The sequence below is a fragment of the Tursiops truncatus genome, chromosome 6, assembly GCF_011762595.2.
Source record: "Tursiops truncatus isolate mTurTru1 chromosome 6, mTurTru1.mat.Y, whole genome shotgun sequence".
Classification (NCBI taxonomy): Eukaryota; Metazoa; Chordata; class Mammalia; order Artiodactyla; family Delphinidae; genus Tursiops; species Tursiops truncatus.
The window spans coordinates 26,289,288-26,313,754 of NC_047039.1; the positions used below are offsets into that span (position 1 = coordinate 26,289,288).

General features: G+C 39.2%; 1 pseudogene; it reads right to left on the reverse strand.

Annotated features, from left to right (window-relative positions):
* Window positions 1–10,752: 10,752 nt before the first annotated feature.
* On the reverse strand, window positions 10,753–12,797 carry LOC117312770 (rac GTPase-activating protein 1 pseudogene; annotated as a pseudogene).
* Window positions 12,798–24,467: the final 11,670 nt, after the last annotated feature.

The following is a 24,467-nucleotide window of genomic DNA, read 5'->3' on the forward strand; positions in this document are numbered from 1 at the left end:
ATAGCCTGGTTATGGAAGCAACCTAAATGCCCATTGACAGACGAATGGATAAAGAAGTTGTGGTACATATATACAATGAAATATTACTCAGCCATAAAAAGGAATGAAATTGGGTCATTTGTAGAGATGTGGATGAATCTAGAGACTGTCATACAGAGTGAAGTAAGTCAGAAAGGGAAAAACAAATATCGTATATTAATGCATATATGTGGAACCTAGAAAAATGGTACAGATGTACCGGTTTGCAGGGCAGAAATTGAGACCCAGATGTAGACAACAAACGTATGAACACAAAGGGGGGAAAGCAGCAGCCGGTGGGGGTGGGAGTGTGATGAATTGGGAGGTTGGTATTGACATATATACACTAATATGCATAAAATGGATAACTGATAAGAACATGCTGTATAAAAAAATAAATAAAATAAAATTCAAAAAGAAATTTTGTTAGGTTTTTGATCTAGGATAGATTACCTAGAGAGATTGATTACTAAAACTGTGGATAATGTCAAGTGGCTTTATAAGCTATCAAGATAGCAAATTAACACAGATTCTCCAGAATTCTTTGGAAAGAAATTTAAAATCACTTATTTTCACTATTGCTCCAGTGTCTTTTAATGAAATGCTAAAGACTCAGCAAGTACGTTTGATTTTTATTCCAACTTAATGGGGAGACAAAGAAAGAAGCCCTACTATTAAATATTACTTTCCTTTTAATTGACTTAAATATCTGTTAGGTAAAATTGACATATTGATAATATTATTTAATTCAATTTTCCACAGACTTCAATTATTTCCTTACACCAACTTTTCTTCAAGTACCTTTATAATTTTGCCATATCCAAGTACTATTTGTACGGAAATGGGATGATTTTTTTAAATGTTTCTCTGTTTTTTACTTCAACATATTTTAAAAAGAAAGTAGGGACTTCCCTGGTGGTGAAGTGGTTAAGAATCTGCCTGCCTAAAGAAGATGTGGCACATATAGACAATGGAATATTATTCATCCATAAAAAGAAACGAAATTGAGTTATTTGTATTGAGGTGGATGGACCTAGAGTCTGTCACACAGAGTGAAGTAAGTCAGAAAGAGAAAAACTATTACCATATGCTAACACATATATATGAAATCTAAAAAAACAAAAAAAGAAAACAAAATGTTCTGAAGAAACTAGGGACAGGACAGGAATAAAGATGCAGACGTAGAGAATGGACTTGCTGACATGGGGAGTGGGAACAGTAAGCTGGGACAAAGTGACAAAGAGAGTGACATGGACTTATATATACTACCAAATGTTGAATAAATAGCTAGTGGGAAGCAGCCACATAGCACAGGGAGATCAGCTTTGTGCTTTGTGACCACCTAGAGGGGTGGGATAGGGAGGGTCGGAGGGAGACACAAGAGGAAGGGTATATGGGGATATATGTATATGAATAGCTGATTCCCTTTGTTATACAGCAGAAGCTAACACACCATTGTAAAGGAATTATACTCCAGTAAAGATGTTAAAAAAAAAAAAAGAATCCACCTGCCTATGCAGGGGACATATGTTAGATCCCTGGTCTGGGAAGATCCCACATGTAGCAGAGCAACTAAGCCCATGTGCCTCAACTATGGAGCCTGTGCTCTAGAGCTTGTGAGTCACAACTACTGAAGCCTGCAGGCTCTATGGCCTGTGTGCGACAACTACTGAGCCCACATGCTGCAACTACTGAAGCCCCTGCACCTACAGCCCATGCTCTGCAACCAGAGAAGCCACCACAGGGAGAAGCCCATGCACCACAACAACTAGAGTGCTCTAGTTGCAGCCCACTCACTGCAACTAGAGAAAGCCTGTGCATAACAACGAAGGTCCAACATATCCAAAAAAAAAAAAAAAAAAGAAAAAAAAAAAGAAAGAAAGAAAGAAAAAGAAGCTATATCCCAACAGTGAAATGAAAAACTAATATCACTTCCACAAATAGAAGTGAGAGAAAGAATATATAAATGAAGCAAAGTAATGGTTTTATTCTTGCTAACTAGTACTGTCTGCTGAAGGTGGTGGGTCTCAAGCTTGATGTTAATTAAAATAAGAAGGGGTGATTGACAAGTGTTAGGTGTTAAAAGTTCACACTAACATGAGGGTTTTCCCCTTAATCAGAAGGATAAATGAGAAATGATTTGATGTTACTGAAGTGCCACCTCCCTCTACTCAACTAAAATCACTTTTGGTCCCCAATATCTGAGAAACATTGTTTTAAACAGTTTCTGTTGGAGATACAGGTATACAGAAAAGAACAATAAAAGCCATTTTGGAACCTAAGACTTGTTTGCTCACAGCAGTGCCTTGTATTGGTAGTTAAGTTGCTAAAAAGTAGGATAGATAAAACATATTTTGGGGGGTCAGAATGAAATGAAATGCTGTTGTATTGAAGAATGAAATGCTGTTGTATTGAAGGAAAGCTTTAGAGGACAGACAGCTTTTCCCCCTGAATTTGTGGGGTGGATAGGAGTTCATTAGTCCTTTGAGGTTCTCTATTGCTGTCTGTCTTTAAGATAATATTTTTCTGATCAGAAAGAGAAATTAAGGAAACAATCTCATTCACCTTTGCAACAAAAAGAATAAAATACTAGGAATAAATCTACCTAAGGAGGTAAAAGACCTGTATGCAGAAAACTATAAGACACTGATGAAAGAAATCAAAAATGACACAAACAGCTGGAGTGATATACCATGTTCTTGGATTGGAAGAATCAATATTGTGAAAATGACTATACTACCCAAAGCAATCTACAGATTCAATGCAATCCCCATCAAACTACCACTGGCATTTTTCACAGAACTAGAACAAAAAATTTCACAATTTGTATGGAAACACAAAACACCACGAATAGCTAAAGCAATCTTGAGAAAGAAAAATGGAGCTGGAGGAATCAGGCCCCCTGACTTCAGACTATACTACAAAGCTACATTAATCAAGACAGTATGGTATGGGCACAAAAACAGAAATATAGATCAATGGAACAGGATAGAAAGCCCAGAGATAAACCTACACACCTATGGTCACCTAATCTATGACAAAGGAGGCAAGAATATACAATGGAGAAAAGACAGTCTCTTCAATAAGTGTTGCTGGGAAAACTGGACAGGTACATGTAAAAGAAGGAAATTAGAACACTCCTTAACATCATACACAAAAATAAACTAAAAATGGATTAAAGACCTAAATGTTAAGGCCAGACACTATCAAACTCTTAGAGGAAAACATAGGAAGAACACTCTTTGACTTAAATCGCAGCAAGATCTTTTTTGACCCACCGCTAAGAGTAATGAAAATAAAAACAAAAATAAACAAATGGGACCTAATGAAACTTAAAAGCTTTTTCACAGCAAGGGAAACCATAAACAAGACGAAAAGACAACCCTCAGAATGGGAGAAAGTATTTACAAATGAAGCAATGGACAAAGGATTAATCTCAAAATATACGAAGAGCTCATGCAGCTCAACACCAAAAAACCAAAAAACCCAACCCAAATATGGGCAGAAGACCTAAATAGACATTTCTCCAAAGAAGACACATGGATGGCAACAAATGCATGAAAAAATGCTCAACATCATTAATTATTAGAGAAATGCAAATAAAAAATACAATGAGGTATCACCTCACATTGGCCAGAATGGCCATCATCAAAAAATCTACCAACAATAAATGCTGGAGAGGGTGTGGAGAAAAGGGAACCCTCTTGCAGTGTTGGTGGGAATGTAAATTGATACAACCACTATGAAGAACAATATGGAGGTACCTTAAACAACTAAAAGTAGAACTACCATGTGACTCAGCAACCCCACTACTAATCATATACCCAGAGAAAACCATAATTCAAAAAGACACATACACCACAATGTTCATTGCAGCACTATTTACAATAGCCAAGACATGGAAGCAACCTAAATATCCATCAACAGAGGAATGGATAAAGAAGACGAAGTACATATTTGCAATGGAATATTGCTCAGCCATCAAAAGGAATGAAACTGGGTCATTTGTAGAGATGTGGATGGACCTAGAGACTGTCACACAGAGAGAAGTAAGTCAGAAAGAGAAAAAAAAATACTAATGCATATATATGGAATCTAATAAAATGGTATAGATGATCTTATTTGCAAAGTAGAAATAGAGACACAGACATAGAGAACAGAAGTAGGGATAGCAAGGGGGAAGAGTGGGTGGGATGAACTAGGAGATCGGGATTGACATACATACACTATTGATACTATGTATATAACAGATAACTAATGAGAACCTAATGTATAGCACAGGGAACTCTACTCTGTGCTCTGTGGTGACCTAAATGGGAAGGAAATCCATGAAAGGGGAGATATATGTGTACATATAGCTGATTGACTTTGCTGTACAGTATAAACTAACACAACACTGTAAAGCAACTATACTTCAAAAGAAAAGATAATATTTTTCTGACTCCTCTTTCAATGTCTGTAGGTTCTGTAGTGTAGTCCCACTTTCATCCCTGATGTTGGTTGTTTACATCTCCTGTCTCTCTCTGCCAGTCTTCCTAAATTTTTCAAAATTTTGTTAATATTTTTAAAGAGCGAGCTATTGGTTTTATCACGTTTCTCTAATGTTTTTGTTTTCAATCTCTTTGAATTCTGCTGTATCTTTTTTTTTCTTTTTTAAAACTGAAATAGTTGATTTACAATGTTGTGTTAGTTTCAGGTGGTCAGCAAAGTGATTCACATATTCCTTTTCAGATTCTTTTCCCTTATAGGTTATTACAAAATATTGAGTTATGTTCCCTCTGTTGTTATCTTTATTGTTTACTTTCTCCTTGTTTTAGAATTATTTTGTTCTTCTTAATCTAGTTTCTCAAGGTTGGAGATCAGATGATGGATTTCAGACATTTCTTCTTTTCAAACATAACCATTCAATGCTATAAATTTCCACATTAACACTATTCTACCTTCATCCAACACATGTTTTTAAACATCTTTTTTGGAGTATAATTGCTTTACAATGTTGTGTTAGTTTCTGCTGTATAACAAAGGGAATCAGTTATACATATATACGTATATCCCCATATGCCCTCCCTCTTGTGTCTCCCTCCCACCCTCCCTATCCCACCCCCCTAGGTGGTCACAAAGCACCGAGTTGATCTCCCCGTGCGATGCAGCTTCTTCCCACTAGCTATTTGGTAGTGTATATATGTCAATGCTACTCTCTCACTTTGTCCCAGTTTACCCTTCCCCCTCCGTGTGTCCTCAAGTCCATTCTCTATGTCTGCGTCTTTATTCCTGTCCTGCCCCTAGTTTCTTCAGAACCATTTAATTTTTTTTTAAGATTAGATATATATGTGTTAGCATACGGTATTTGTTTTTCTCTTTCTGACTTACTTCACTCTGTATGACAGACTCTAGGTCCATCCACCTCACTACAAATAACTCAACTTCGTTTCTTTTATGGCTGAGGAATATTCCATTGTATATATGTGCCACATCTTCTTTATCCATTCATCTGTTGATGGACACTTAGGTTGCTTCCATGTCCTGGCTAATGTAAATAGAGCTGCAATGAATATTGTGGTACATGACTCTTTTTGATTTATGGTTTTCTCAGGGTATATGCCCAATAGTGGGATTGCTGGATTGTATGGTAGTTCTATTTTTAGTTTTCTAATGAACCTCCATACTGTTCTCCATAGTGGCTGTATCAGTTTACATTCCCACCAACAGTGCAAGAGGGTTCCCTTTTCTCCACACCCTCTCCAGCATTTATTGTTTGTAGATTTTTTGATGATGGCTATTCTGATTGGTGTGAGGTGATACCTCATTGTAGTTTTGACTTGCATTTCTCTAATGATTTGTGATGTTGAGCATCCTTTCATGTATTTGTTGGCATTCTGTATATCTTCTTTGGAGAATTGTCTGTTTAGATATTCTGACCATTTTTGGATTGCGTTTTTTGTTTTCTTGATATTGAGCTGCATGAGCTGTTTGTATATTTTGGAGATTAACCCTTTGGCAGTCGCATCATTTGCAAATATTTTCTCCTATTCTTAGGGTTGACTTTTCACCTTGTTTATGGTTTCCTTTGCTGTGCAAAAGCTTTTAAGTTTCATTAGGTCCCATTTGTTTATTTTTGTTTCCATTTCTCTAGGAGGTGGGTCAAAAAGGATCTTGCTATGATTTATGTCACAGAATGTTCTGCCTATGTTTTCCTCTAAGAGTTTTATAGTGTCTGGCCTTACATTTAGGTCTTTAATCCATTTTTAGTTTATTTTTGTGCATGGTGTTAGGGAGTGTTCTAATTTCATTCTTTTACATGTAGCTGTCTGGTTTTCCCAACACCACTTATTGAAGAGGCTGTCTTTTCTCCATTGTATATTCTTGCCTCATTTATCAAAGATAAGGTGACCACATGTGCGTGATTTACCTCTGGGCTTTCTATCCTGTTCCATTGATGTATATTTCTATTTCTGTATCAGTACCATAGTGTCTTGATTACTATAGCTTTGTAGCATAGTCTGAAGTCAGGGCGCCTGATTCCTCCAGCTCCGTTTTCCTTCTCAAGATTCCTTTGGCTATTTGGGGTCCTCTGTGTTTCCATACAAATTGTGAAAATTCTTGTTCTAGTTCTGTGAAAAATACCATTGGTAGTTTGAAAGGGATTGCATTGAATCTCTAGATTGCTTTGGGTAGTATAGTCATTTTCATAATGTTGATTCTTCCAATCCAAGAACATGGTATATCTCTCCATCTCTTTGTATCATCTTTAATTTCTTTCATCAGTGTCTTATAGTTTTCTACATACAGGTCTTTTGTCTCCTTAGGTAGGTTTATTCCTAGGTATTTTATTCTTTTTGTTACAATGGTAACTGGGAGTGTTTCCTTAATTCCTCTTTCAGATTTTTTATCTTTAGTGTGTAGGAATGCAAGAGATTCCTCTGCATTAATTTTGTATCCTGCTACATTTCCAAATTCATTGATTACCTCTAGCAATTTTCTGGTAGCATCTTTAGGGTTCCCTCTGTATAGTAGCATGTCAACTGCAAAAAGTGACAGCTTTAGTTCTTTTTCAATTTGGATTCCTTTTATTTCTTTTTCTTCTCTGATTGCTGCAGCTAAAACTTCCAAAACTATGTTGAATAATAGTGGTGAGAGTGGACAACCTTGTCTTGTTCCTGATCTTACAGGAAATGGTTTCAGTTTTTCACCATTGAGAAAAATGTTGTCTCTGGGTTTGTCATATATACCTTTATTATGTTGAGATAAGTTTTCTCTGTGTCTACTTTCTGCAGGGTTTTTATCATAAATAGGTGTTGAATTTTGTCGAAAGCTTTTTCTGCATCTATTGAGATGATCATATGGTTTTTATCCTTCAGCTTGTTAATATGGTTTATCACATTGATTGACTTGTGTATATTGAAGAGTACTTGCATTCCTGGGATAAACCCCACTTGATCATGGTGTATGATCCTTTTAATGTGCTGTTGGATTCTGCTTGCTATATTTTGTTGAGGATTTTTGCATCTATGTTCATCAGTGATACTGGCCTCTAGTTTTCTTTTTTTGTGACATCTTTGTCTGGTTTTGGTATTAGGGTGATGGTGGCCTCGTAGAATGAGTTTGGGAGTGTTCCTCCCTCTGCTGTATTTTGGAAGAATTTGTGAAGTACAGATGTTAGCTCTTCTCTCAATGTTTGATAGAATTTGCCTTTGAAGCCATCTGGGTCTAGGCTTCTGTTTGTTGGAACATTTTTAATCATAGTCTCAATTTCAGTGCTTGTGATTTGTCTGTTTATACTTTCTCTTTCTTCCTGGTTCAGTCTCAGAAGGTTGTGCTTTTCTAAGAATTTGCCCATTTCTTCCAGGCTGTCCATTTTATTGGCATATGGTTGCTTGTAGTAATCTCTCATGATTCTTTGTATTTCTGCAGTGTCTGTTGTTAATTCTCCTTTTTCATTTGTAATTCTATTGATTTGAGTCTTCTCCCTTTTTTTCTTGATTAGTCTGGCTAATGGTTTAACAATTTTGTTTATCTTCTCAAAGAACCACCTTTTAGTTTTATTGACCTTTCCTATTGTTTCCTTCCTTTCTTTTTCATTTATTTCTGTTCTGATCTTTATGATTTATTTTCTTCTGCTAACTTTGGGGTTTTTTGTTCTTCTTTCTCTAATTGCTTTAGGTTAGGTTGTTTATTTGAGATGTTTCTTGTTTCTTGAGGTAGGATTGTATTGCTATATACTTCCCACTTAGAACTGCTTTTGCAGCATCCCATAAGTTTTGGGTCGTCATGTTTTCATTGTCATTTGTTTCTAGGTGTTTTTGATTTCCTCTTTGATTTCTTCAGTGATTTCTTTGTTATTTAGTAGGTACTGTTTAGCCTCCATGTATTTGTATTTTTTACAGATTTTTTCTGAATTGATATCTATTCTCATAGCGTTGTGGTAGGAAAAGATACCTGATATGATTTCAATTTTCTAAATTTACCAAGGCTTGATTTGTGACCCAAGATATGATCTATCCTGGAGAATGTTCTATGAGCACTTGAGAAGAAAGTGTATTCTGTTGTTTTTTAGAAGGAAAGTCCTATAAATATCAATTAAGTCCATCTTGTTTAATGTGTCATTTAAAGCTTGTGTTCCTTATTTATTTTCATTTTGGATGACCTGTCCATTGGTGAACGTGGGGTGTTAAAGTCCCCTAGTGTGATTGTGTTACTGTCAATTTCCCCTTTTATGGCTGTTAGCATTTGCGTTATGTATTGAGATGCTCCTATGTTGGGTGCATAAATATTTGCAATTTTTATATCTTCTTCTTGGATTGATCCCTTGATCATTATGTAGTGTCCTTCTTTGTCTCTCGTAATCATCTTTATTTTTTAATTTTTTTTCTTTTTTGTGGTACACAGGCCTCTCACTGTTGTGGCCTCTCCCGTTGCAGAGCACAGGCTCCGGACGCACAGGCTCAGTGGCCATGGCTCACGGGCCCAGCCACTCCGCAGCATGTGGGATCCCCCCAGACTGGGGCATAAACCCATGTACACTTCATTGGCAGGCGGACCCTCAACTACTGTGCCACCAAGGATGCCCTCATCTTTATTTTAAAGCCTATTTTCTCTGATATGAGAATTGCTACTCCATTTTTTTTTTTGGTTTCCATTTGCATGGAATATCTTTTTCCATCCCCTCACTTTCAGTCTGTCTGTGTCCCTAGGTCTGAAGTGGGTCTCTTGTAGACAGCATATATACTGTTCTTGTTTCTGTATCCATTCAGCCAGTCTATGTCTTTTGGTTGGAGCATTTAATCCATTTAAGGTAGTTCTCGATATGTGTGTCCCTATTACCATTTTCTCAATTGCTTTGGGTTTGTTATTGTAGGTCTTTTCCTTCTCTTGTATTTCCTGCCTAGAGAAGTTCCTTTAGCGTTTGTTGTAAAGCTGGTTTTGTGGTACTGAATTCTCTTAACTTTTGCTTGCCTGTAAAGGTTTTAATTTCTCTGTCAAATCTGAATGAGATTCTTGTGGGTGGAGTAATCTTGGCTGTAGGTTTTTCCCTTCCATCACTTTAAATATGTCTTGCCACTCCCTTCTGGCTTGCAGAGTTTCTGCTGAAAGATCAGCTGTTAACCTTATGGGATTCCCTTGTATGGTATTTGTTGTTTTTCCCTTGTTACTTTTTTTTTTTTCATTTTGAAAAAAAACTATTTACTTTTTTCCAAATATTATTCCAAATACATGTTTTATAGGCCACTATGGGTCAGAAACATTCTATAAAAAAAAGCATTTTGATAGACATTGGAAATAATTTTCATAGACGAAAAAGCTCACATTTATCTAGATGTAGCTATGTTACACAGGAAGATTTCAGTATCCAAAGTGCAAAGACAAAATGACTGTGGCTTTTCTTGCCACTCAAAATATTGACAATCCTCCCTTATAGCCTACTCTTAATTGTTAGTTGAGTGCCAAACAGATGGAACACTGACTTTTAGAAGCAGGGCTTCTAAATGGACAAGGGGGTGGGGGCTGTCAAGCATCAGAATGAATTCAACTTAAGAACAAACTGGCTTTGACCCCAACCAAACCCAAAGTCCAGCCAGAGGCCAATTAGAAATAAATATAAATTGTAGTATCACTTTTACAAGGTTGTGCCACTTAACACTATTAAACCTAATCAATCCAAATTAAAGCTAAGCACACTCCCATTATTAGTTCAGTCCTCACCGTACCCCATTTCTATGAAGGCTCCGTGTTATAGCTCAGTTCATAATGGGGGAAGGGGAATTTCCAAGTTCTCGAAGGAGCCATCCTAAATCTTCTGTCAAAACCTTTCTTTACCCTGCCCTCCCACTCCCCACCCTGAGACAAGTCAATCTTACCAAAGAGGTAGGGCTTCTACCACTGTCTCATGGAAATTACACCAGAGAAAGGTCATTACATGAGAGAATTTGGCTTTAAGCCAAAGGGATGTATCCCCAGCCCCCAAAAGAATCACAGCGAATTCCATACCCCACTTCTACCCCTGTAAAGACCTCCCATCTAAAAGCTCCCGAAGACAGCACAAGGTGTTGATATTACATTACTTGAGGAGAAGGAGATATAAATAGTTTTCATAAAACCCCCATGCACAATTAAACTCAATTAAAAGCCTGTAGAATGCTAAAAGTAGTAATGAGTACAGGAGGCTGCAGAGCAGAGAGTACAGGTGCGCCCTTCCTTGTAGTCAGTAAACGCTGGCAAGTAAGAGGAGACGTGACTTCACTTGAGCATTGGAGAAGCAAAAAAGTTGCCTTGTCATCCTAGGTTGGTGGCAGACTTGCTTTTGCTCCCAAATCTGGGAGTGTTCTTGGTGAGGGTGGAGCAGACTCTCTGTGACAGGGAGCTGGATGAAGGAGTCTTGAGGAACTGATGCTCAGGAGTGGTCACAGGCCCCAGTAAATTCACTTTAACATCTGGGGTCTGTGGTGTTGAAAAGGCATTTGAGTTTTCGATGTCATGCATGGGGTCAATGTTCTCTTGTTCCACCATCATGAACTGACTCCAGTATTCCAGGGGTAGTGAAAGCAGGTGCTCTATCACCTTGGGTTGACGCTTGATGTCCTGTAACATTATCACTGGATCTGGATTGGGCACAGCATGGGCAACTATTGTAGGGCCAAAGACTTTAGCCAGATTGGCAACATCCATTTTAGTGCTTGGGCTCTGAGCCACTCTCTGCAAGTGAATCATGAGGAAAGCTAATGTGTCTCTGTTGGCCTGGGGCAGTTCACCAACAGCCTGGTACATGGCAGCTATGCTGTTGTCCTCATCTGTGATTTCTGCTGCTTCCATAAAGGTCTTGTTTAGCCGAATGGTCAGAAGGGGTTCTTTGAGGTTTCGAAGGAAGTCTTTCAGGAGGCTACAGGTAGCATGGATGTCATCCACTTTGCTGTGGAGGGGTACAGTTTTCACTCTGAGGAATTTCTCTTTCAGCTCTTTTACTGTCCGGTCACAGCCTGAGATCCGATACAGGCCTGTCTCGGTCAGCTCTCTCTGCTCAATCTCATTTACACAGTGGACAACAATTGAAGGGATCATTGGAGAAGTCTGGGACACATAATCTGCCAGCATTCCTTCTCCGATCTTGACAGGTGTTCCTATCAGGGTAGGAATGCAGGGAAGGGGACAGCGGTCCTGACATTCTGGATGAGTGTCGACAGTCTCGACACTTTAGAGATAGCTTGCCAAACTTTATTCGCTTTCCACATGGTACACAAGATTCGGGTTTAATAACCGTCTTAGAGACAAAGTCATGCAGGCGCATCCCTCCATTGCTTTGTGGAGTGTTGGAGCCGCCTGTGTCGGTTTTGGGCTCTGGCTGCCTGCTGCTCAAGGTGGAGTCACTATTCCAAGGCTGTAAAGTCCCTGTTTTCCTTCGGTTCCTGGTCCAACATGGCACAGTCTCAGTAGTGGACACAGCTTCAATGGGCCCGCCATCATTGGGAACAGTAACTGTAGTTTTTGCAACTATGGATTCATTTCCCTGGTCTGCTGTGGAGCCAATGGAACGAGTTTTCTTTACAGGTCCGGGGGGACCATCAATGAACTGTTGGCTACTAGAGCGCCTCTTTTCTCTCTTCTTCAGTTTAAAAGTCTTTACCAAAGAAGAATCCCAATCCAGCGATTCATCAGTCTTGTCAAAGCTGATATCTGATAAAATGGAGCCAGATTCATCAATGGTTGACAGTCTTTTGTTCCCAGCATTGCCGCTGGACGGTTGGCCTCTGTTGAGAAAAGCCAGAGCTGATCTTTGCTCCTCGCTTAGTTGAATGCTGCCAGATGTGTCACACATGAGCATCTCTCGAATCAGCTGAATCTGTCTTTCCAGCTTTTCACAGTCAGCCTCAGCTCGCTGTCTCCGTTTGATCTCTACCTCCACCTGATTGCGTGCATGCTTCAGCTTAACATCCAGAGCACTACGCTCAGTCTCTACTTTCATCAAAAGATCCTTGTGTTTGCCCAGCTCGTGATCTGTTCTCTGCCACTTTTTACGGAATTCTTCAAAGTCCTTGGCCAACTGGATAAATTGGACTTCATTTCCTTCACTGAGAATCTCCATCCGGCATACAAGCTGCTCAAACAGATTCTGCATATTCAGCATCAAAGTACCCATCTTTATTTTGCACTTAATAAGTGCCTGTTGAATGATTAAGCTATAGGAAAAGCGTCTTCTCTGAACACTTTCGATAACTCGAAAAGCTCACCTTCCACATTGAAGAGTATGATGACGTTTCTTTTCTCGCAACTCCCAGCACCCACTTGGCCGGGTCCCCCGGGCCCCACCTGGGCGGCCTTCCACTTCCCTCCGCGCCTCACCCAATGGCAGAGAACTTCCCTTGTTACTTTTAATATTTTTTCTTCATATTTAATTTTTGATAGTTTTATTCATATGTATCTTTGCATGTTTCTCCTTGGATTTAACCTCATGGGAGTCTCTGTACTTCCTGGACTTGATTAACTATTTCCTTTCCCATATTAGGGAAGTTTTCAACTATAATCTCTTCAAATATTTTCTCAGACCCTTTATTTTTCTCTTCTTCTTCTGGGACCCCTATAATTCGAATGTTGGTGCATTTAATGTTGTCCCAGAGGTCTCTGAGACTGTCCTCAATTCTTTTCATTCTTTTTTCTTTTTTCTGCTCTGTGGTAATTATTTCCACTATTTAATCTTCTAGGTCACTTATCCTTTTTTCTGCCTCAGTTATTCTGCTATTGATTCCTTCTAGAGAATGTGTAATTTCATTTACTGTGTTATTCATCATTGTTTGTTTGCTCTTTAGTTCTTCTAGGTCCCTGTTAAACGTTTCTTGAATTTTCTCCATTCTGTTTGCAAGATTTTGGATCATGTTTACTATCATTACTCTGAATTCTTTTTCAGGTAGACTGCCTATTTCCTCTTCATTTCTTTGGCCTGGTGGGTTTTTACCTTGTGCCTTCATCTGCTGTGTGTTTCTCTGTCTTCTCATTTTGCTTGACTTACTGTGCTTGGGGTCTCCTTTTTGCAGGCTACAGTTCGTAGTACCTGTTGTTTTTGGTGTCTGACCCAGTGGCTAAGGTTGGTTCTGTGGGTTTTGTAGGCTTCCTGGTGGAGGGGACTGGTGCCTGTGTTCTGTTGGATGAGGCTGGATCTTGTCTTTCTGGTTGGCAGGACCACGTCTGGTGGTGTGTTTTGGGGTGTCTGTGGGCTTAGTATGATTTTAGGCATCCTCTCTGCTAATGGGTGGTGTTGTGTTCCTGTCTTGCTAGTTGTTTGGTACAGGGTGTCCAGCTGTGTAGCTTGCTGGTCATTGAGTGGAGTTGGGTCTTAGCATTGAGATGGACATCTCTGGGAGAGCATTCACCGTTTGATATTACATGGAGCTGGGAGGTCTCTGGTGGACCAATGTCTTGAACTAGTCTCTCCTAACTTGGAGGCCCAGGTGTGACACCCGGCTGGAGCATGAAGACACTCTCAGCCACATGGCTCAGAATAAAAGGGAGAAAAAAAGAAAGAAAAAATAAAATAAAGTTATTAAAATAAAAAGTAAAAATATTATTAAAAATAAGTAAAATAGGGCTTCCCTGGTGGCGCAGTGGTTGAGAGTCCGCCTGCCGATGCAGGGGACATGGGTTCGTGCCCCAGTCTGGGAAGATCCCACATGCCGTGGAGTGGCTAGGCCCATGAACCATGGCCACTGAGCCTGCGCGTCTGGAGCCTGTGCTCCGCAATGGGAGAGGCCGCAACAGTGAGAGGCCCGCGTACCTCAAAAAAAAAAAAAGTAATTTAAAAAAAGAAAGAAAGAAAGAAGAGAGCAGCCAAATCAACAAACAAATCCACAAGTGATATCAAGTGCTAAAAACTATTTTTAAAGAAAAAGGACAGACAGAACCCTAGGACAAATGGTAAAAGCAAAGCTATACAGACAAAATCACAAAAAGAAGCATACACATACACGCTCACCAAAAGAGAAAAAGAAAAAACTATATATCTATATATAAAAAAGGAAGAGAGCAACCAAATCAATAAACAAATCTACCAATAATAGCAAACTCTAAATACTAAAGTAATATAAACATAAGACCAGAAACAAATCAGATGCAGAAAGCAAACCCCAAGTCTACAGTTGTTCCCAAAGTCCACTGCCTCAATTTGGGGATGATTCATTGTCTATTCTGGTATTCCAGAGATACTGGGTACAACAAGTTGATTGTGGAGATTTAATCCATTGCTCCTAAGGCTGCTGGGAGAGATTTCCCTTTCTCTTTTTTGTTCACACAGCTCTTGGGGTACAGCTTTTGATTTGGCCCCACCTCTGCATGTAGGTTGCCTGAGGACATCTGTTTCCCGCCCAGACAGGTCGGGGTAGAGTAACAGCTGATTAAGGGGCTCTGGTTCACTCAGGCTGAGTGGAGGGAGGGGTACGGAATGCGGGGTGAGCCTGCAGTGGCAGAGGCCGGTGTGAGGTTGCAATAGCCTGAGCCACACTGTGTGTTCTCCAGGGTTGTCCCTGGATCACAGGACCCTGGCAGTGGCAGGCTGCACAGGCTCCCTGGAGGGGAGGTGTTGATAGTGACTTGTGCTTGCACACAGGCTTCTTGGTGGCTACAGCAGCAGCCTTAAACTTTCATGCCCATCTCTGGTGTCCTTGCTGATAGCTCCGGCTTGCGTCCGTCTCTGGAGCTCGTTTAGGCGGTACTCTGAATCCGCTCTCCTCGTGCACCCCGAAACAATAGTCTCTTGCCTCTTGAGCACGTCCAGAGTTTCTCCTGGACTCTCTCCTGGCTAGCTGTGGCACACTAGCCCCCATTCAGGATGTGTTCATGCAGCCATCACCAGTCCTCTCCCTGGGATCTGACCTCTGAAGCCCGAGCCTCAGTTCCCTGCCCCGGTGGTTGAGCCAGCAAACCTGTGAGGCTGGTGAGTGGTGGTTAGCACCAATCCTCTGTGCGGAAATCTCTCCGCTTTGCCCTCTGCACCCCTGTTGCTGCACTGTCCTCCGTGGCTCTGAAGCTTCCCCCTCCGCCACCCGCAGTCTCCGCCCACGAAGGGGCTTCCTAGTGTGTGGAAACCTTTCCTCCTTCACAGCTCCCTCCCACTGGTGCAGGTCCCGTCCCTATCCTTTTGTCTCTGATTTTTCTTTCTTCTTTTGCCCTACCCAGGTACGTGGGGAGTTTCTTGCCTTTTGGGAAGTCTGAGGTCTTCTGCCAGCCTTCAGTAGGTGTTCTGTAGGAGTTGTTCCACAAGTAGATGTATTTTTTTAAATAAATTTATTTATTTTATTTATTTATTTTTGGCTGCGTTGGGTCTTCATTGTTGTGTGGGGTTTTCTCTAGTTGCAGGTAGCAGGGGCTACTCTTCCCTGTGGTGCATGGACTTCTAATTGCAGTGGCTTCCCTTGTTGTGGAGCACAGGTGGGCTTCAGTAGTTGTGGCACACAGGCTCAGTAGTTGTGGCTCGTGGACTCTAGAACACAGGCTCAGCAGTTGTGGCACATGGGCTTAGTTGCTCCGCAGCATGTGGGATCTTCCCGGACCAGGGCTTGAACCTATGTCCCCTGCACTGGCAGGTGAATTCTTAACACTGTGTCACTAGGGAAGCCCTGTAGATGTATTTTTGATGTATTGTGGGGAGGAAGGTGATCTCCACGTCGTACTCCTCCACCACGTGGAAGGTCTCCCCCAACACATTTTGAGATGTATGAATAGTTTTATTTTCTTTCAGTTCAAAATATTTCTAATTCCCTTTGAGATACCTTCTTTGACCCATGGATTATTTGAAAGGTGCATAGTTTAATTTTCAAGTGTTTGGAAATTTCCCTATTGTGTTACTCTTATTGATTTCTAGTTTAATTCCATATGGTCTGAGAAGACACTTTGTGTTATTTCAAATTTAAAAAAATAATCCTTGCTTTGTGACTGAGGGTAAGATTTATCTTTGTGAATGTTCCATATGCACTTGAAAAGAATGTATATTCTTCAGCTGTTGGGAGGATTTTTCAATAATGTCAGTTCCATTTGGTTGATGGTGTCATTCATTTACTCTATATCCTTCCTGATTTTCTTTTTTTTTTTAAATGGAAGTATAGTTGATTTACAATATTATATTAGTTCAGGTGTACAACATACTGATTATACTCCACTTAACGTCATTTCAAAATAATGGTTCTACTTCCCTGTGCTGTACAATATATCCTTGTTGCTTATTTATTTATTTATTTATTTATTTGCGGTATGCGGGCCTCTCACCGTTGCGGCCTCTCCCGTTGCGGAGCACAGGCTCTGGATGCTCAGGCTCAGAGGCCATGGCTCACGGGCCCAGCCGCTCCGTGGCACGTGGGATCTTCCCGGACTGGGGCACGAACCCGTGTCCCCTGCATCGGCAGGCAGACTCTCAACCACTGTGCCACGAGGGAAGCCCACTTAATTATTTTATACATTGTAGTTTGTATCTCTTAATCCCCTACCCCTCTCTTGCCCCTCCCCACTACCCTCAACCCACTGATAACCACTAATTTGTCCTCTATATCTGTGAATCTATTTCTTTTTTTGTTATATTCACTGGTTTGTTTTATTATTTAGATTCCATGTACAAGTGATAACATAAAGTATTTGTCTTTCTCTGTCTGACTTATTTCACTAAGCATAATACTCTCCAAATCCATCCATGTTGTTGCAAAAGGCAGAATTTCATTCCTTTTTATGACTGAGTAATATTCCATTGTTTATATATGCTCCACACCTTCTTTACCCATTCATCTGTTGATGTACACTTATGTTGTTTCTATATCTTGGCTGCGGTAAATAATGCTGCAATGAACATTGGGGTGCATGTATCTTTTTTGAATTAGTATTTTCATTCTCCCAGATATATACGCAGAAGTGGAACTGCTTAATCATACGGTAATTCTATTTTTAGTTTTTTTGAGAAACCTCCATACTGTTTTCCATAGTGGCTGCACCAATTTACAATCCCACCAACAATGTACAAAGGTTCCCTTTTCTCCACGTCCTCTTCAATGCTTGTTATTTGCAGACTTTTTGATGGTAGCCATTCTGACAAGTGTACAGTGGTATCTTGTTGTGGTTTTGATTTCCATTTCTCTGATAATTAGCAATGTTGAGCATCTTATCATGTGTTTGTTGGCCATGTGTATATGTTTTTGGAAAAATGTCTATTCAGATCTTCTGCTCATTTTTTAATGTTGTTGTTTTGTTTTGATATTGAGTTGTATGAGCTGTTTATATATATCTGGATATTAACCCCTTATTGATCATATCATTTGCAAATATTTTCTCTCATTCAGTTGATTATCTTTTCATTTTCCTGGTTTCCTTTTCTGTGCAAAAGCTTTTAAGTTTAAATAGTTTCCGTCTATTTATTTTTTTTGCTTATGATTCCTTTGCCTTAGGATACAGATCCAAAATAAATTTTGCTATGATTTATGTCAAAAGAGTGTTCTGTCTATATTTTCTTCCAGAAGTTTTATGGTGCCATGTCTTATATTTAGGTCTTTAAACCACCTTGAGTTTTTTTAAAATATGGTGTGAGGGAGAGTTCTAATTTCATTCATTTACATGAGGCTGTCCAACTTTCCCAACACCACTTGCTGAAGAGATGGTCTTTTCTCCATTGTATATTCTTGCATCCTCTGTCACAGATTAATTGATCATGTAAGTGTGGGTTCATTTCTGGCTATCTATTTTATTTCATTGATATATGTGTGTTTTTTCATGCCCATATCATACTATTGTAATTACTGTAGCTTTGTAGTATAGTCTGAAGTCAGGTAGCATGATACCTCCAGCTTTGTTCTTTTTCTCAAGATTCCTTTGACAACTTAGGGTCTTTTGTGGTTCCATATAAATTTTAAGATTATTTGTTCTAGTTCTGTGAAAAATGTCATGGGTATTTTGGTAGAGATTGCATTAAATTTGTAGATTGTTTGGGGTAGTATGGACATTTTTACAATATTATTTCTTCTAATTGGTGAATACTGGATACATATGTTTCTTTGTATCACCTTCAATTTCCTTCATCAATGTTTTATAGTTTTCAGAGTACAGGTCTTTCACTTCCTTGGTTAAGTTTATTCCTAGATATTTTATTTTGGGGGGTTAAAAATTATCCCAATTTTAAATGGGATTGTTTTCTTGCTTTCTCTTTCTGATAGTTCACTATTAGTATACAGATAACCAACAGATTTCTGTATATTAGTCTTGTATTCTGCAACTTTACTGGATTCATTTTAGTTCTAATAGTTTTTTGGTGGAGACTCTAGGGTTTATATATAGTATCGTGTCATCTGTAAATAGTGACAGTTTTACTTCTTTCCCTCCAATTTGCATTTTTTTACTTCTTTTTCTTGTCTGATTTCTGTGGCTAGGACTTCCAATGCTATGTTAAATAGAAGTTGCAAGAGGGGCATCATTTTCTTGTTTCTGATTTCAGAGGAAAAGCTTTTAGCTTTTCACCATTGAGTATGATGTTAGCTGTGGGTTTGTCATAAATGGCCTTTATTATATTGAGATATGTTCCCTCTATACCAAGTTTGATAAGAGTTTTTATCATAAATGAATGTTGAATTTTGTCAAATATTTTTTTGCATCTATTGAGATTATCATGTGGTTTTTATTCTTCAATTTGTTAATGTGGTGTATCATGTTGATTAATTTATGGGTATTGATCCAAATCTGCATGCCTGGAATAAATCTCACTTGATCATGGTATATGATCCTTTTTATATAGTGTTGAAGTTGTTTTGCTAATATTTTGTTGAGGATTTTTGCATCCATATTTATCAGCAATATTGGTATGTAACTTTCTTTTTTTGTAGTGTGTTTGTCTGGTTTTGATATCAGGGTAATGATGGCCTCATAGAATTAATTTGGGGGTATCTCTTCCTCTGCATTTATTTAGAATACTTTAAGAAAGATAGGTATTAGCTCTTCTTTTTGTGTTTGGTAGAATTTCCCTGTGAAGCCATCTGGTCTTAGACTTTTGTTTCCTGAGAGTTTTTTGATTACTAATTCAATTTCACTGCTAGTAATCAGTCTATTAAAAAATGTCTATTTCTTCCTGATTCAGTCTTGGAAGGTTGTATGTTTCTAAAATTTGTTCATTTCTTTTAGGTTGTCAAATTTGTTGGCGTATAACTGTTCATAGTATTGTTTTATGATTTTTTGGTATATCTGTGATATCAGTTGCTATTTCTCCTCTTTCTTTTCTTATTTTGTTTATTTGAGTCCTCTCTCTTTTTTCTTGATAAGCCTGGCTAAAGGTTTATCAACTTTATCTTTTCAAAAAGCCAGCTCTTGGTTTCACTGATCTTTTCTATTTTTTGGGGGATGTGTGTGTCTCTATTTTATTGATTTCCTATCTGATCTTTGTTATTTCCTTCCTTCTGCTGACATTAGGATTTTTTTTTTATTCTAATTCCTTTAGATGGTAGGTTAGGTTGTTTATTTGATCTTTTCTTGTTTTTTGAGGTAGGCTTGTATTGCTATAAACTCTTTGAACTGCTTTTGCTGCATCCCATATATTTTGGAAAGTCGTGTTTCCATTTTCATTTGTCTTGACGTATTTTTTGATTTCCTCTTTGATTTCTCCATTGACTCATTGGTTTTTAAGTATCATTCTGTTTAGTCTCCACGTGTTTGTGTTTTTCGTATTTTTCTTCCTGTAATTGATTTTTAGTTTTATACCATTATGGTTGGAAAAAATCCTTGATATAATTTCTATCCTCTCAAATTTGTTGAGACCCATTTTTCAGCCTAGCATGTGATCTGTCCTAGAGAATATTCCACGTGCATTTGCAAAGAATGTATTTTCTGCTGTTTTTGGATGAATGTCTTATAGATACTTATTAATTCCAACTTGCCTAATATGTCGTTTAAGACCATTGTTTCCTTATTGACTTTCTGCCTGGATGATCTGCCCATTGATGTAAGTGGAGTGTTAAAGTCCCCTACTGTTATTGTCAATTTCTCCCTTTATGTCTGTTAATACTTACCTTATATATTTAGGTGCCCCTGTATTGGGGCATATATGTTAATGAGTGTTATAACCTCTTCTTTTATTGATCCCTTTATCATTATATAGTGACCTTCTTTGTCTTTTGTTATAGATTTTGTTTTAAAGTCTATTTTGTCTGATATGAATATTGCTACCCCTGCTTTCTGTTGTTTTCATCTGCATGAAATATCTTTTACCATTCCCTCACTTTCAGTCTGTGTGTGTCTTTAGCTCTGAAGTAAGTCTCTTGTAAGCAGCATATAGGTGGGTCCTGTTTTTTATCCAATCACCCACTCTATGTCTTTTGATTGGAGCATTTAGTCCATTGGCATTTAAAGTGATTATTGATAGGTACGTACTTATTGCCATTTTGCTACTTATTTTCTGGTTGTTTTTGTCACTCTTCTCTGTTCATCTTTCAGTTTCTTCCCTTGTGGTTTGATGATTCTGTTTAGTGGTATGCTTGTGTTCCTTTCTCTCTAGTTTTTGTGTGCCTATTGTAGGTTTTTGATTTATGGCTACCATGGGGTTTATATATGTTGGTCTATAACTATATCCATTTGTTTTAAACTGGTAGTGATTTAAGTTCAGATGCATTCTAAAAAATCTACATGTTTTTACTTCCCTCCCCCACATTTTGTGTTTTTGATGTCATTTTACATCTTCATATTTATCCCTTTACTGTTCATTTTAGTTACAGTTGATTTTACAATTTTGTTGTCTTTTAGTCTTCAAACTTGCTTTTTTAAGTGTCCAATTCTCAGCTTTTACTATATGTTTGCCTTTACTAGCGGGATTTTTCCTTTCTTATAGACACTTCGTGTTAAAGCCTTTTCTTTTCCACTTAGGGAAGACTCTTTAACATTTTTTAAGGTAGTTTTATTATTGATGAACTCTTAGTTTTTGCTTGTCTGGGATGTTCTTTATCTCTCCTTCGATTCTAAATGATAATCTTTCTGGGTAGAGTATCCTAAGTTGCAGATTTTTCTCTTTCAGTGCTTTATATAGATCATGCCACTTTCTTCTGGCCTGTAAAGTTTCTGCAGAAAAATCAGCTAATAACATTATGGGGGTTCCCTTGCATATGACTCTTTATTTTTCTCTTGCTGCCTTTAGAATTCTCTTTAACTTTTGTCATTTTAATTATTATAAGTCTTGGTGTGGGTCTGTTTCAGTTCATCTTGTTTTGGACCCTGTTTCCTATATCTGGATATCTGTTTCCTTTTTCAGGTTCAAGCTGTTGTCAGCCATAATTTCATTAACTACATTTTAACCCCTTTCTCTCTTCTCTTTCTGAGACCCCAACAGTGCAAATGTTGGTGTGCTTGATGTTGTCTCAGAGGTCCTGTGAACTGTTCTCATTTTTTTTTTTTACATCTTTATTGGAGTATAATTGCTTTACAATGGTGTGTTAGTTTCTGCTTTATAACAAAGTGAATCAGTTATACATATACATATGTTCCCATATCTCTTCCCTCTTGCGTCTCCCTCCCTCCCACCCCTCTAGGTGGTCACAAAGCACCGAGCTGATCTCCCTGAGCTATGCGGCTGCTTCCCACTAGGTATCTATTTTACGTTTGGTAGTGTATATATGTCCATGCCACTCTCTCACTTTGTCACAGCTTATCCTTCCCCCTCCCCATATCCTCAAGTCCATTCTCTAGTAGGTCTGTGTCTTTATTCCCGTCTTACCCCTAGGTTCTTCATGACACTTTTTTTTTCTTTTTTTCCATATATATGTGTTAGCATACGGTATTTGTCTTTCTCTTTCTGACTTCACTCTGTATGACAGACTCTAGGTCCGTCCACCTCACTACAAATAACTCAATTTTGTTTCTTTTTATGGCCGAGTAATATTCCATTGTATATATGTGCCACATCTTCTTTATCCATTCATCCGATGATGGACACTCAGGTTGTTTCCATCTCCTGGCTATTGTAAATAGAGCTGCAATGAACATTTTGGTACATGACTCTTTTTGAATTATGGTTTTCATTTTTAAATCTTGTTTTTCTTTTTGTTGCTCTGATTAGGTGATTTCCATTATTCTATCTCTCAGATCATTTAAGCACTCTTCTGCATCATCTAGTTTGCTGCTAATTCCTTGTAGTGTGTTTTTCATTCCAATTATTGTATTCTTCTGTTCTGACTGGTTATTTTTTTAAAATAAATTAATTAATTTATTTTTGGCTGTGTTGGCTCTTTGTTGCTATGTGTGGGCTTTCTCTAGTTGCGGTGAGAGGAGGCTACTCTTCGTTGCAGTGCCTGGGATTCTCATCATGGTGGCTTCTCTTGTTGTGGAGCACGGGCTCTTGGTGTGCAGGCTTCAGTAGTTGTGGCACGCAGGCTCAGTAGTTGTGGCTCACGGGCTCTATTGCGCAGGCCTAGTAGTTGTGGCACACGGGCTTATTTGCTCCATGGCATGTGGTAACTTCCTGGACCAGGGCTCGAACCTGTGTCCCCTGCATTGGCAGGTGGATTCTTAACCACTGCACCACCAAGGAAGCCCCCGACTGGTAAATTTTTTATGTATTTTCTTGTTCCTTGTTAAAATTCTCACTCTATTAATCTATTCTTTTCCCTAATTCAGTTTGCATTCTCATTACTAATGCTTTGAACTTTTTATCTGATAAATTATTTATTTCTGTTTCATTAGTTGTTTTTTAAGGGTTTTTTCTTTCAATTCAAACAATTTCCTGTTTTTTTTTTTCCATTTTGTTTGACTTTCTCTTCTCTATGAAATTAGGTGACACAGTTATCTATCCTTGTGTGGGAGTATCCCTATACAGCCTGCACTTGCTCAGTGGCTTCTGTGTGAGAGAGCTGGATCTGATGTGAGCATGATTTACATCTTTCTCCAGAGTGTCCTGATAGCTATCACCTTGGTGAGGTGAGGCTGGAGAGGGAGGGGCTAAAGCCAGAACCAGGTGTGAGCAGGTGCTTTTCTTCTGCTCAGTGGCCCACATCACCTATTGGGGGTGGGGGTGGGTCCCAAGTTGCTGGAGGGGAAGCCCTGAGGGTCGGGTCCAAGCTGGCTCTGTTCCCTAAGTGTGTGCTCCTCCACCTCCCAGCACTGGCACTCTCATCCAGATAGGAGGAGTGCTGCAGTGGGTGCTTGGTGTGGATCTGGGCATGGGCTGTGTCAGTCTCAGCTCCAGTCAGAGTCTCAGGCCACTTCTGATGCACTGCCTCCGTAGGTGCCAGTAATAGCTGTCTGTGCCCCATTCAGATGTTGTTCTGGGTTAGAGTTGGCTCCATCCCTCACAACTGAGCACTCCTCTTGGTCACTGCAGCCTTTGCCCTAGTGTGGAGCTATGCCAAAGAGCAAGTGGGACTGGAGTGGTGCTCAGCTCTGGCTAGGGCACATGCCAGGGTGGTTGCAGGAAACCATCCAGAGTCCTATGCAGTTTCAATCAGCTTTCTCCGCCTTGTTTCAGGAGTAAGCAAGTGTGTGTGCACTCCTCTTGGATGGAGTCTAGGTTTCTTACAGCCCTCTTCTTAGTCCCACTGGTTTTCTAACCAGCTATAGGGACTAGTCTTCCAAGTGTCAGACCCCAGGTCTGGGGTGTCTATGTGGCTCCAACTGCTCACTCCCTAATGGAGGATCCCCCCCCCTCACCCCCGTGTAATCCCGTCCTCTTCTTTATCTCCTCCCAGGGGCACAGGTCCTGACCTGATCACTTATTTTCCCTTCCTACCCAATTCTGTGTGGATCTTTCTTACAGCCTTGGTTGTACAACAGTCTTTCTGCCAGTCTCCAGCTAGTTTTCAGTGAGTATTGTGCCACATGTAGATGTATTTTTGATGTGTTCATGGTGGGAGGTGAGTTCCTCTTCCTCCTAATCCTCCATCTGTTTTTTTCTCTTGATCCTCCATCTTGACCTCCTTCCTGTCCTTGTAGATTTTCTGATACTAGTTCTATCTATTACTAAATAAGAAATA